General features: G+C 45.4%; 1 non-coding gene across 1 annotated transcript; it reads left to right on the top strand.

The window, feature by feature from the left end:
- The first annotated feature begins 2,852 nt into the window (after nucleotides 1-2,852).
- On the top strand, nucleotides 2,853-2,956 carry LOC114810863. Its single transcript, XR_003758553.1, has one exon. It is a non-coding gene; the product is annotated as a U6 spliceosomal RNA (small nuclear RNA).
- The last annotated feature ends 11,028 nt before the right edge of the window (nucleotides 2,957-13,984 follow it).

The following is a 13,984-nucleotide window of genomic DNA, read 5'->3' as shown; positions in this document are numbered from 1 at the left end:
CCCTCTGGGTCACACCTGGAGTTTCTAGTACTCTACCAGTGTCGCCTATGGGAGGGAGAGTCAAGCAGAGGCCTACCCATTCTTTTCCTAGCTTGGGCAGTGACAAACCAGTGGAAGGCAATCTGCTCCAAGTGAGTACTCACCTGTGCTGGACAGCAGCGGCATGGGAGAGAGTCAAGAGTGGAGACTCAGGTTTACTGCGCGGAAGGAGGCCGTGGTAAACCGCTTCCAGATTTTTACCAAGAAAACTCTCCGGATCCACTACCAGAAGGATTGCAGATGGAAATCGGGACATCCTGGGAGAGACGTGTCCGTGGTGTCGCTATGGGTCAGAAACGACTCGACGGCATAGCAAGACATACAAGCAGCCTGGCTCAGTGGAAAGAGCCCGGACTTGGGAGTCAGAGGTCATGGGTTTGAATCCCGGTTCTGGCACTTGTTAGCTGTGTGACTGTGGGCAAGTCACTTAACTTCTCTGGGCCTCAGTGTCCTCATCTGTAAAATGGGGAGGAAGACTGTGAACCTCATGTGGGACAACCTCATTACCTTGTACCCCCTAGCGCTTAGAACAGTGTTCTGCACATATTATTATTATTATTAATAATATCCGTTCCGTTACCAAGACCTGCCGGTTTCACCTCTACAATATCGCCAAGATCCGCCCTTTTCTCTCCACCCAAACGGCTACCTTACTATTACGGGCTCTCGTTATAACCCGGCTAGACTACTGTGTCAGCCTTCTCTCTGACCTCCCTTCCTCCTCTCTCGCCCCGCTCCGGTCTATTCTTCACTCCGCTGTCCGGCTCATCTTCCCGCAGAAACGATCTGGGCATGTCACTCCCCTTCTTAAACAACTCCAGTGGTTGCCTATCGACCTCCGCTCCAAACAAAAACTCCTCACTCTAGGCTTCGAGGCTCTCCATCACCTTGCCCCTTCCTACCTCTCCTCCCTTCTCTCTTTCTACCGCCCACCCCGCACGCTCCGCTCCTCCGCCGCCCACCTCCTCGCCGTCCCTCGGTCTCGCCTATCCCGCCGTCGACCCCCGGGTCACGTCCTCCCGCGGTCCCAGAACGCCCTCCCTCCTCACCTCCGCCAAACTGATTCTCTTTCCCTCTTCAAAACCCTACTTAAAACTCACCTCCTCCAAGAGGCCTTCCCAGACTGAGCTCCTCTTCCCCCTCTACTCCCTCTGCCATCCCCCCTTTACCTCTCCGCAGCTAAAGCCTCACTTTCCCCTTTTCCCTCTGCTCCTCCACCTCTCCCTTCCCATCCCCACAGCACCGTACTCGTCCGCTCAACTGTATATATTTTCGTTACCCTATTTATTTTGTTAATGAATTGTACATCGCCTCGATTCTATTTAGTTGCCATCGGTTTTTACGAGATGTTCTTCCCCTTGACGCTGTTTAGTGCCATTGTTCTCGTCTGTCCGTCTCCCCCGATTAGACCGTAAGCCCGTCAAACGGCAGGGACTGTCTTTATCTGTTGCCGACTTGTTCATCCCAAGCGCTTAGTACAGTGCTCTGCACATAGTAAGCGCTCAATAAATACTATTGAATATTATTATTATGTTGGTATTTGTTAAGCGCTTACTATGTGCCGAGCACTGTTCTAAGTGCTGGGGTAGATACAGGCTAATCAGGTTGTCCCACGTGAGGCTCACAGTTAATCCCCACTTTACAGATGAGGTAACTGAGGCACAGAGAAGTGAAGTGACTGGCCCACAGACACACAGCTGACAAGTGGCAGAGTCGGAATTCGAACTCATGATCTCTGACTCCCAAGCCTGTGCTCTTTCCACTGAGCCACATTGTAAGCACTTAACAAATACCAACATTATTATTCATATTCTGCCCATTTGCTCAGAACGAGGATGCCAGTAGAATGATCCTTTGTCAGTCCCTCCCTGCTGATGACCACTTTCCAACTCTGCCTTTCAAGTCACCAAGTAGTGGGACCTAGTGGGAAAAAAAAATGGTATCTGCTAAGTGCTTACTATAATAATGTTGGTATTTGTTAAGCGTTTACTATGTGCAGAGCACTGTTCTAAGCACTGGGGTAGACACAGGGAAATCAGATTGCCCCACATGAGGCTCACATTCTTAATCCCCATTTTACAGATGAGGTAACTGAGGCACAGAGAAGTGAAATGACTTGCCCACAGTCACACAGATGACAAGTGGCAGAGCTGGGATTCGAACTCATGACCTTTGACTCCAAAGCCCGGGCTCTTTCCACTGAGCCACGCTGCTTTTATGTGCCAAGCACTGTTCTAAAGCACTGTTCTAAACGCTAGGGTGATACAAGGTAATCAGGTTGTCCCACGTGGGGCTCACAGTCTTAATCCCCATTTTACAGATGAGGTAACTGAGGCAGAGAGAAGTGAAGTGACTTGCCCAAATCATTCAGCTGACAAGTCATGGAGGCAGAATTAGAACCCGCAACCTCTGACTCCCAAGACCTTAATCTTTCCACTGAGCCATGCTGCTTCTCGAAAAAACATCAGCCTAGGAGTCAGTGGGCACCAGACACAGACACCAGCTCTGTCACTTGCTATGTGACTTTGGACAAGTCACTTAACTTCAGTAGATCAATGATACTTATTGAGCGCTTACCGTGCTCCGAGCCCGGTACTTAGAGAAGCAGTGTGGCTTAGTGGAAAGAGCAAGAGCTAGGGAGTCAGAGGTCTTGGGTTCTAATCTCGCCTCCACGACTTGTCAGCTGGATGATCTTGGGCAAGTCACTTAACTTCTCTCTGCCTCAGGTACCTCATCTGCAAAATGGGGATTAAGACTGTGAGCCCCACGTGGGACAACCTGATCACCTTGTATCTACTTCAGTGCTAAGAACAGTGCTTGGCACAGCACATATACTAAAATTGGAACGATACAGAGAAGATTAGCATGGCCCCTGTGCAAGGATGACACGCAAATTCGTGAAGCGTTCCATATTTTTAACTGTGAGCCTTAAGTGGGACAACCTGATTACCCTGTATCTATCCCAGCGCTTAGAACAGTGCTCTGCACATAGTAAGCGCTTAACAAATACCAATATTATTATTATTCATTGAACAAATGCTATTATTATTATTATACATTCCCTGCCCACAAAGAGCTTGTAGTTTCAGCAGCATGAAGCAATAGCATAATAACTGTGGCATTATTTGCCTCTGCCAGTTTAAGAGAAGTTATAAGATGTTCATTTACTCTGAGGAGTTGATTTGTGATTTTTTTTTAAATGGTATTAAAAGGCCGGGCACTGAACTAAGCCCCGGGTTAGACACAAGCTAATCAGGTTGGACAGAGTCCACGTCCCACATGAGACTCTGTCTTAATCCCCATTTTACAGATGAGGTATCTGAGGCCCAGAGAAGTGAAGTGACTTTCCCAAGGTCACACAGCGACAAGTGGTGGGGTCAGAAACACTTGGGTTCTGAACCCAGAGCCATGCTCTATCCACTAAGCCACGCTGCTTCTCTACTTGCACTTGTAGTACAGAGAAGCAAAATGGCATAGTGGACAGAGTACGGGCCTGGGAGTCAGAAGGTCATGGGTTCCAATCTCGCGTCCTCCACTTGTTTGCTGTGTGACTGTGGGCAAGTCACTTCCCTTCTCTTTGTCTCAGTTACCTCATCTGAGAAATGGAGATTAAGACTGTGAGTCCCACATGGGACAGGGACTGTGTCCAACTCTGGGCCTGGGAGAAAGTAAGCGCTCAACAAATACCACCATTATTATTATTATTATTGTTACTGGACTTCATACTTAGAATAGCAAATCCACGTCTGTAAATGCATTCTGCCTTTCCCAGCTCAAGTTTCTGGGAGAAGATGTAACGTACCTCTTGTGTATATGCTAGTATTGAGCTGCCTCTCTCTGACCTCCAACTTTGCTAAATGCTGCAATGTCAGTGTTCTCTTGCTTCATTTCGCAGGAGACAATTGCAGTGTGGTTTTTGGGTATGTTCCAGAAAGACTGTCCCTGGCATTCCAGTTCTCCAAATGGATTTTTGTGCAGGTCTGTTGGTTTTCTGAAAGAGAAGCCCGTGTTTCTTCTGAAGTGGGTAAGTTATTTTGCATGACCACAACCACACCGTGCTTGAACAAATGGTGCAAGAAGTTAATGTGGTTGAAGACAGGGAAGAGGTGTGGCCTAGTGGAACGAGTACACGTCTGCGAGTCAGAGGATCTGGGTTCTAATCCTGGCTGAGTCACTCGTCTGCTGTGTGACCTTGGGCAAGTCACTTCTCTGTGCCTCAATTTCCTCATCTGTAAAATAGGGATTAAGACTGTGAGTCTTATGTGGGACAGGAATAATAATAATAATAATGTTGGTATTTGTTAAGCGCTTACTATGTGCCGAGCACTGTTCTAAGCGCTGGGGTAGACATAGGGGAATCAGGTTGTCCCACGTGGGGCTCACAGTCTTCATCCCCGTTTTACAGATGAGGGAACTGAGGCCCAGAGAAGTTAAGTGACTCGCCCACAGTCACACAGCCGACAAGTGGCAGAGCTGGGATTCGAACTAGGAACTGTCTCCAACCTGATTGGCTTGTATCTAGCTTATAAATTCATTAGGGGCAGGGAATGTATCTGCTAACTCTGTTGCATTGTACTCTCCCAAGTACTCAGTGCAGTGTTGTGCACGTAGTAAGTGCTTAAGAAATAACATAAAGAAAAGATTCATTCTGTTTCCACCATCTGACCTGAAAGAATTTTCTCTGCCAACTTTGCCACTGTGTCTACTGTGCCCAGCCAGCTGTGGACTAAAGACATCCTATAGTTCTGGGTGAATGTTATTCAGTCTGTAGTATTTATGGAGCACCCTCTTTGTATAGCGCCTATCGAATTGTATTGTCTACCTTTTGAGTTTATGGGGGAGTAATGGTTAAATATGTGGTTTGGAAGACAGTCCAAGCAGATGCAGTCAAAACAACAACAGTAATGTTAACTATGGTATTTATAAGCGCTTACTATGCGCCAAGCATTTTGGTGGATATAAGATCATCGGGTCCCAAGTGGAGCTCATGGTCCACGTTGGAGGGAGAATGGGTATTGAATCCCCCTTTTGCAGATGAGGGAACTGAGGCACAGAGCAGTTAAGTGATTTACCCAAGGTCACACAGCAGGCAAGTGGCAGAACTGAGATTAGGACCCAGGCCAGTGCTCTTTCCACGAGACCACGCTGCTTCGATTGTTTCCAAAACCAGGTCTCTACCCTTTCTTCTTGTCAATGGAGATAATGGTGGCTGTTCTGAGGCATTTCCTCCATGTTCCATGAGAGGAAGAAGAGACTAAGGGGGCAGTTGAGCCATTCCCTCCCCATCCTGTCCATGGATCTCCACAGATTTAGGAACTTTCATGCCTTTCATTTTAATTGTATCTGTTAAAAGTTTATTATGGCAGAACAATGTGCTAAGCCTGGGACAGATGCAAGCTAATCAGATTGGGCACAATCCCTGTCCCACATGGGCCTCACAGCCTATTTAGGAGAGAGTGGGATTTAATCCTCATTTTACAGGTGAGGTAATGGAAGCATTCATTCATTCAATCATATTTAATGAGCGCTTACTGTGTGCACAGAGGAGTTAAGTGACTTACCCAAAAATCACACGGGCAGACAGGTTGGAGAAAAGGCTATTTCTTCCTAAATTGGCATGTTAGTCATTTGTATGCTCTCTTCTGTGATAAGAGGTATACTAAGGAGGGCACTGAAGTTTTGTCAATTTTGGAGTAGTTGAAGTTATCAGTGTCAGAGCCATATAAATTATATATTATAAATTGATTTACATTAATGTCTGTATCCCCCTCTAGACTGGAAGCTTGTTATGAGCAGGGAATACCTCTGCCAGTTGTGTTGTACTATACTCTCCCAAGTGCTCTGCATATAGTAAGTGTTCAATAAATATTTGATTGGTGGTAGAACTAGCATTACAAATTATAATAGTAATAATTATGGTATTTGGGAAGCGTTTACTATGTGCCAACCACTGATCTGAGCACTGGGTAGATACAAGATGAACAGTTGGGACACAGTCCCTGTCGCACATGGAGTTCAGAGCCTTAATTCCCATTTGACAAATGAGGTAACTGAGGCACAGAGAAATGAAGTGACTAGCCCAAGGTCACACAGCAGACAAGTGGCAGAGTGGGGATTAGAAAACCCATGTCCTCTGTTTCCCAAACTCGTGCTCTTTTATTCATTCATCCAATCGTATTTACCGAGCGCTTACTGAGTTCAGAGCACTGTACTAAGCGCTTGGAATGTACACTTCTGCAACAGAGACAATCCCTGCCCATCGCTGGGCTACCAGTCTAAAAGGGGGAGACATAGAGCAAAACAAAACAAGTAGAGCGGCATCAATACCATCAATATAGATAAATAGAATCATAGATATGTACACATCATTAATAAAATAGAGTAATAAATAATATATACAAAAATGCACAAGTCTGTGTGGAGGGGCCCACTAGATCATGCTCACTTGTTGCAGCGCACTGTACTAGGCGCTTGGGAGACCCAGAAGAACCAGGTGATGTACTCTCTGCACCCACAGGCTACTCGGACTCTACAGGGGAATCAAATCTGGTTCTCTCCTTATCTGAGGTAAAAATGAAACTGGACTTCCAGTGGTTTGGCAGAGGTGAGTAAAGCCCTCTGGGGTTGCTGAAAATCTTGGCTCTGCATGGTCTTTACCCTCTTCAGCTTTGGCATCCCATCAGGGTTTGCGTGTTCCTTTGCTTTGTTCGGATGGCAAATCCCAAGCGCTAATAAGTCATGTGAGAAGCAGCATGGCCTAGTGGATAGAGCAGGGGCCTGGGAGTCAGAAAGACCAGAGTTCTAATCCCCACTCTGCCACTTGTCTGCTGTGTGACCTTGGGCGAGTTACTTCACTTCTCTGGGACTCAGTTACCTTATCTGTAAAATGAGATTAAGACTGTAAGCCCCGCGTGGGACATGGACTGTGTCCAACGTGATTTACTCATATCTACCCCAGCACTTAGTACAGTGTCTGGAACAGAGTAAGTCTTTTAATAATTATCATAATTATTATTATTATGGTATTTAAGTACTTAGTGTGTGCCGAGCACTGTCCTAAGTGCTGAGCAGTATTCTAAACACTTTAAGAAATACCATAAGAAAAAGGAAAAGATAAATAAGCAAGAGCCAATTCTCTGCAGTTCATGGGTTTGGACATCAGCGAACATGCAAATGCATCAAGTCATGGTTATCCCTGCATTCGATCAATCATCGATCATATTTACTGAGCACTTACTGTGTGCACAACACTATCCTGAGCGCTTAAGAGAGTACCATATAACAGAGTTGGTAGGTAGGATTCCCCAACTCGGAGCAACAAAATGATGAACTTCCAGGAGGCTCCGCTGGAAAACGGCAACTATTCCTCAGTCTCTCAGTAACTAGTTCAACAGCAAACTACAGCCCAACTGTTTATGAGATGTAAGACAGATTTTTCCAGAAGACACTTAGCTCTTTGCCTCTCCATAAACACGCTTCGTCTGCTGAAACAAACACTGCCAGTTTGTATAGCGGAAACCTGGCAGGAACTCCTAGGTCCACAATTCATCCCAGGAAGAGGCCTGAAAGTGGGCGTGGAACTTGAAGGCAAGCGAATCAGGTGGTTGGGTTCTGTTGCCAACGAGAGGGCCAGTGCCCACAGGCGTGTGTGTGTGTGGAGGAAGAGAAGGGTGTTTATCCATCTGAGAAATTAGAAGTTTGAGCAGAAAGCCATCAGAAACGGTCTGTTCTGTCCTAATGAGGTGAGGATCTCGGTCGATGTGCCAATTGAGACAGATGCCAAGGCCTGTCCATTCATGCCCCTCCCCCATTATTTTTCCTGTGCGCACCTCTCGATTGGCAACCGACATGTGATTGGCAGTGGTCAGCGGGCCCTGAGAACAGATCGTTCTGTTCTGGCTGCTCTCCTCATCTCTCTTTACACCCACTTTCTCAGGCAGCTCATCAATCGTAGTTTCAATTACCATCTCCATGGGGATGATGACCAAATTGACATCTCCAGCCCTGATTTCATCCCTGCTCTATAATCTCATATTTCCTGCTGCCTCCAGGTTATATCTCCATCTGGTTGACTACCTGTGCCTTAAACTCAATATGTCCTAAAGCGAAACTCTCCTCTTCTTTCCTAGACCTTTCTTTTCCTAGATTTCTCATCACTATCGACTCCACCAATCAATCATTGTATATATTGGGCACTTACTTTGTGCAGAGCACTGTACTAAGCTCTTTGGCGAATTCACTATAACGGAGTTGGAAGACACATTCCCTGCCCACAAAGAGCTCACAGTCTAGACAGGGAGACAGAAAATAATATAAATAAATAAATTATGGCTTTATACAGAAGTGTTGAGGGGCTGAGGGAAGGGTGAGCAAAGGGAGAAAATCAGGGCGACGCAGAAGGGAATGGGAAAAGAGGAAATGAGGACTTAGGGAAGGCCTCTTGGAGGAGCTGGGCCCTCAATAAAGCTTTACTTATTACTTTACTTATTACTCTCTCCAGAGAGAGTAACTGTCTGTCAGAAATGAAGGGGCAGGGTGTTCCAGGCAAAAAAGACCCCTCCCTTGACCCAACGGCTCCATGAACTATCCCTTTGTCGTGTAAGTTTGCAAGGGTGATGTTGTCTTTGACTCCTCTGTGTCTTTTAACACTCACATTCAGTCTGTCTCTATTTCCTGCCAATTCTTTCTCCGTAATATTTCACCTATCTGCCCCTTCCTCTTTTTCCCCTGCAGCAACCACCCTGATACGATTTCCTCTGGAATGGACTACTGGAGCAGCCTCCTGGCTAGCGGGTCCTCCATCCTTCCTGTCTGTCTATCCTATGAGGAACTGAACAGCTAAATGGTTTTAAAAATGCTAAATGGGACACATCACTCCCCTTCTCTCCTTGTCTGTGTCAAAAATGTCTAGGGCTCTCCCCCAATCCTCACTGATTTTGTATAAAACAAAAACTTATGAACATCAGCTTCCCTCTTACCTATCTTCTCTCATCTTCTGCTAACCCTACCTCGGGCTCTTCTCTTTCACCATCAGCCCCACAGCTCTTATGTACATATCTGTAATTCATTTATATTAATTATATATGATATAACTATTATATTAATATATCATTTATATTATTGTGTTTATTCCTCTCTAGGCTGTAAGGGAACGTACCTACCAACTCTTTCATATTGTACTCTCCCAAGCTCTGAGTACAGCGTTCTAGACTGTAAGATCACTGTGTGCAGAGAATGTTTCTACCGACTCTGTTCTATCTTACTCTCACAAGCATTTGGTACAATGCTCTGCCTTTAATAATCATTTAATAAATATTATTGATTGATTTTTCATTTTCTATAATATTTGTTAAGCATTTACTGTGTGCCAGGCACTATTCTTAGCACTGGGGTAGATGCAAGGTAATCAGGTTGGACACAATTCCTGCCCCATAGGGGGCTCACAGTCTTAACCTCCATTTTACAGATGAGGTAACTGAGACACAGAGAAGTAAAGTGCCTTACCCAAGATCACACAGCAGACAAGTGGTGGAGCCAAGTTTAGAACCCAGGTCCTTCTGACTTCCAGGGCTGCACTCTATCCATTAGGCCACACTGTTTCAGTTGCTCTTCACACAGTAAACGCTCCGTAGCTACTATTGATTGATTTCCAAGCTGACCCCCAACTCTTCCTCTTCTCAAGTCTTCTGTTTCCAACCCATTGGTCACACGTTTCCCACCACAGCCTTGCCAAATCACGCCCCTCCCTTCTCCCAGAGACCTCCCAAAATAGACATCTCCTCCAGGAGGCATTCCCTGATTAATCAATCACCTTCCCAGTCATCCCATCAGCCCCCAGGCATTTACTGGTTTATTTGGGTGTATTTCTCTCTTGTCAGTCATCTCTCTTAACTCTGGTATATCAGTCTGCTGATGTCTGGTGGATAGAGCATGGGCCTGGGGATCAAAAGGTCGTGGGTTCTAATCCCGGCCCTGTCACTTTTCTGCTGTGTGCCCTTGGGCAAGTCACTTCACTTTTCTTGGCCTCAGCTACCTCATCTGTAAATGGGGAGTGAGACTGTAAACCCCACGTAGGACAGGGATTATTTCCGACCAGTTTTGCCTGTACCCACCCCAGCATTTAGTACAGTGCCTGGAACATAGTAAGTGCTTAACAAATAATGCAATTATTATTTTCTTCCTCCATTAGACTCCTTTTAGTCTAGCCTTGGGGTTTTTGCTTTTTATGTTCTTCAAGAGTGTAAGACTGTGCCCTGGACACAGGAACTGCTCAATAAATGCTGCTAAATGAGAACCTCAGGGGTTAAGGGCTTAAAGGACTCCAGATAAATGACTTTTCCAAATGAGGTTTGGTGTAAAGTCTCTAGAGAGAGATGGGATTTGAGAAGTTGCTCTGAGAAGATTGGCAAGTCTTCTCCTTGTGGAGGAGACATGGTCCAGAAGGAGGAAAACTTACCAGCCTTCCCAGAAGAGAGAGGACCCTGGAAAGCTGAGCAAACTAATTAATGAATTATGGTATTTGTATGTACCAGGTACTATACTAAGCACTGGGGTGGACACGAGCAAATCGGGATGGACACAGTCCCTGTCTCACAAGCGGCTCGCAGTCTTGATCCCCATTTTACAGGTAAGGTAACTGAAGCACAGAGAAGTGAAGTGACTTGACTAAGGTCACACAACGGACAAGTGGCAGAGCAGGGATTAGAACCCATGACCTTCTGCCTCCCAGGCCCATGCTCTATGCACTACGCCACGCTGCTTCTAAGCCGACAGGTCACGCCACTGAGACAGTAGCCACTCCCTGGGGCGAACTGGAGAAGCATGTGGATTCCTCAGGGGCCCCAGGCCAGCCATTCCAAGACCAGAAGACAAATACAGAGACACTGACCTCAAGTAGACACAGTCTGTGCCACAGATAGAAATGTGTTTGAGGAGGAGAGTTGGTAAACTCACAAAACCAAACAGATGAATTCAGATAGCCTGTCTCTTGACATTGGGTGTTTTTCAAGTCAACTCTAGCCTGGCTGCTCATTAACTGACCTACATTTTTCCCTTCTTTTGACTAGAGACTGCTTGCCCAGTCTCTATAGCATTTTCCCTTTTTTATGCCCACAAGCATATTCGATCGACTTTTCTCAAAAGTTATAGTTTGCTTTTCTCAGTTTTGACCATAGCACATTTAGGAAAGTACCTTCAATCAATTTATCAAGAAGATATAGGGATATATACATATATAATGATGGTATTTAAGCGCTTACTATGTGCCAGGCACTGTACTAAACGCTGGGGTGGATACAAGCAAATTGGGTTGGACACAGTCCCTGTCCTATGTGGGGCTCACAGTCTCCATACTATTTAAGGTATTCTATATAGAGAGAAATATATTCTTTGTTATATTATTGGGCTTAAAGCTGGTGTTTTCAGGGATTTGAAGCTTTTCTACTGCTTTCCTTATAGCATGCCACGAGCAGCATGGCCTAGTGGATAGAGCACAGGCCTGGAAGACAGAAGGACCTGGGTTCTAGTACTGGTCTTTGCCACTTGTCTGCTGTGTGACCTTGGGTAAGTCACTTAACTTCTTTGGGTCTCAGTTACTCATCTATAAAATGGATAGAAATATAGGAAATATTTTTATGACATTTGTTAAGCATGTGCTATATCCCAAACACTGTACTAAGCACTGGGGTAGATATAGTTAATTAGGTTGGACACAATTCAGGTCCCACATGGGGCTCACAGTCTTAAGTTACTCATCTATAAAATGGGGATTAAGACTGTGAACCCCATGTGGGACATGTTTGTGTCCAAACTAATTAACTTGTATCTACCTCAGTGCTTAGTATGGTGTTTGGGATATAACACATGCTTGACAAATGTCATAAATATTTCTTTGACAAACAGCTGGTGCTTATCACAGGAGTTTCACTGTCTCTGCTCATGCCTCAGAAAACTGTTGTCTCTTCTGGAAACATAGACTGTAAGCTCACTGTGGGCAGAGAATGTGTCTTCCAACTCTGTTGTACTATTCACTCCCAAGCACACAGTGCAGAGCTACACTATGCACATAGTGCTCTGCACATAGTAAACACCCAATAAAAGCCATCGATGATGATTATCAACCCCCTTCTTTGCCTAGAGAGAATTTTCTCTTTCCCTATCCCTTGTCCCTTTTGCCCTCCATTTCTTCCATGTTTCCTGACATGGCCTTTCCTAATTCTTTATTTTTCATTCAATCATTACCATTTATTGAAGAGCTAATGTGAGCCCAGCACTGTACTAAGCACTTGGCAGTGTCAGAAGAACCGGGGTTCTAATCCTGACTTCACCACTTGTCTCTTGTGTGATCTTGGGCAAATCACTTCACTTCTCTGTGCCTCAGATCTCTCAACTGTAAAATAGGGATTAAAACTGTGAGCCCCATGTAGGACAGGGACTGTGTCCAACAAGCGGCAGAGCCGGGATTAGAACCAAGGTCTCTCTGACTCCGAGGCCTGTGCTCTATCCACTAGACTGCCCTGCTTTAGGAGGAAGATAAGGAAGATAGTGTTGTTGTCAACTGATGGAGCTATGGCTCCACTGCCTTATCTCTGCCAACTCCCCTCCTGTGCCTCTGCTGTCCCTGTGGCTGACCCTTCCCCAAATCTGTAGCCTTTTATTCAGGACCCAAGGAAATGAAAAGACTAGGGCAGGAAGGAGCATATGGAAGGGGAAAAAAAAGTGAGAAAAGTCAAAGAATCAACAGACCAATGACAGCTGACTGAATAACAAAGAGCTGACTGAATAATAATACTAATAATGGTATTTGTTAAGCACTTTCTATGTTCCAGGCATTGTTCTGGGGTAGATATTAATAATTATTATTATTATTATCTTGGCATTTGATAAGAGCTTACTATATGCCAGGCACTGTACTAAGCGGTGGGGTGGGTACAAGGAAATTGGACAAGATGATAATCAGGTTGGAGTCAGGTCCTGTCGCACATAGGACCCACATTCTTAATTCCCATTTTACAGATGACAGAACTGAGGCACAGAGAAGTGAAGTGACATGCCCAAGGTCAAACAGCAGACAAGTGGCGGAGCCAGGATTAGAACCTATGACCTTCAGACTCCCAGGCCCATGCTCTATGCACTAACCCACGCTGCTTCTCTTAAGACACAGGGTGGTGAAAAGAATATTTGCCAGAGAGATCATCTCCATCAGTTTGGTGACTATCCAAACACCCTGGTAGAATGATCATGACATGATAAACCATCGATTTCTCAGGGAGAGAAAATACCATTTGCAAAAGGAGCAGCAATTTGTCATTGGTCATGATCTTCTTTCCAAGAGGGCTCTTTATGTGTTCGCAGGTGTCTAAAAAGCCAAACTAGCAACGTTTGCCACGGCTAAGCAGATGACCTGGTAGAGCAAGGTTGATCGGGTCCTTCGGTTCACTTTCTTCCAGGACTGTCTTTGCTCTGTTCTCCACCTGGCAACCCCAGTGGAGCCTGCTGTTAGAAAACCCTCATGAGCTAATGCCTGCAGCATTCATTTTCAGAACGGCTCCGGAGGCAACTTTGGCAACTCCGGACTGGCGAGGCTCACTTCTAAACCTGGTACGCTGTTAAGATCTTTAATAAAGTTTAAGGTTCAGTGAGTACCTAGCCTAAAATAACCTGTTGGTGGGCAGGGAGTGGAAGGGAGGGAGAACTTTGTTACTGTAAGAAGAAAGCAAGCCTCAATGTGGTGAGGAAATGAGCAGAAGTCAATAAGCCTCTGGACAGAGAGAGGCCAGTGAATATGAGGTATTTAGAGCTCAAAAAGGTCTTTGACAAGGGTCCACACAGGGGAATGAATGTACGCTCTTGCCACGGACAAATATATCGACTTCAAGATAGAACACAGACGATAAGGATAAATGACTAATTTGGGGTGAGGGAGAATTGTAAATAGTGGGGGTTC

Source organism: Ornithorhynchus anatinus, chromosome 3 (assembly GCF_004115215.2).
Source record: "Ornithorhynchus anatinus isolate Pmale09 chromosome 3, mOrnAna1.pri.v4, whole genome shotgun sequence".
Lineage (NCBI taxonomy): Eukaryota > Metazoa > Chordata > Mammalia > Monotremata > Ornithorhynchidae > Ornithorhynchus > Ornithorhynchus anatinus.
Note: the sequence above shows the minus strand (reverse complement) of the source record. Positions and strands in the feature narration are given on the sequence as shown.